This window comes from Nannobrachium achirus (assembly GCF_963921795.1).
Source record: "Nannobrachium achirus genome assembly, chromosome: 17".
NCBI classification, from domain to species: Eukaryota; Metazoa; Chordata; class Actinopteri; order Myctophiformes; family Myctophidae; genus Nannobrachium; species Nannobrachium achirus.
In genome coordinates, this window is record NC_137824.1 from 13586081 (window position 1) to 13587070 (window position 990).

The window sequence follows — 990 nt, forward strand, 5'->3', positions numbered from 1 at the left end:
AGGTGAGAGGTTGATGAATTCAAAGATTTGTGAATAAAGGTGTCTGGTTCCTCCTCCTGTCTTTTTAAATATAGGCCTATATATTAATATGGACTTGAGTCACTTTTGATATAAAGTTGTGGGACAGATTCACATGCCGAAAATAGCAGATCTACAAGCTCACAAGGGACCATCAATAAATATTCATTATCATAATATCACTATTTACTATTTTATCAATTATGAGTTATGACTACACCACGACCATGTCACAGTCAGCGGTTGGTTGGTTGGTTGGTTGGTTGGTCGCTGCTGACAACCAACTAACCAAAGTAGCCAATCCGAGCTAAGCTCCGTCCGTCTGACCTGAAACATGACGGTCGTACTGCATCTCACGACCGTCATGGATTGACTTCAACCTGGTGTGGAGCAATGCAGCCAATTTGCCACGTACGTCCACACAAACGTTCAAATTTAAAACAAGAAGTGCTTACTGAAGGCTCGCGCGTGTTACAATATGGTGCGCATAAACACAATACCCGTATTTTCCGTATAGTTTAAGAAAAAGCATTTTAATTGGATCGGCGGCCATTTTCTCGGATTTGTAACTACGCGACCCTATCGGTTGGGAGGTGTACTGCACTCTGAAACATTCAATTATTTTTGAGAAAATTGCGACCAATTGGATTAAAATGCTTCTTATTAAACAATACAGCAAATAAGTCTAATTCTGCTTGAGCGTACATTATTGGGACATTATTGAGCCTTCAGTAAGCACTTAATTTTTTTTAATTTGAACGTTTGTGTAGACGTACGGGGCACATTTGGCTCCATTGCTCTATACCAGGTTCAGGTCGATTCATGACGAAACATGTCATGTTTTTTGGCCTACGTCCTCCTGGTCGATGGGACGCTGTTGCTGTGTGTGCTCTCGAGAGTTGTGAGTTGTGACACCACAGAGCAGGAGGGGATTTCCACCAACCCCCTCCTCCTCCACTTCCCGAAGAACAA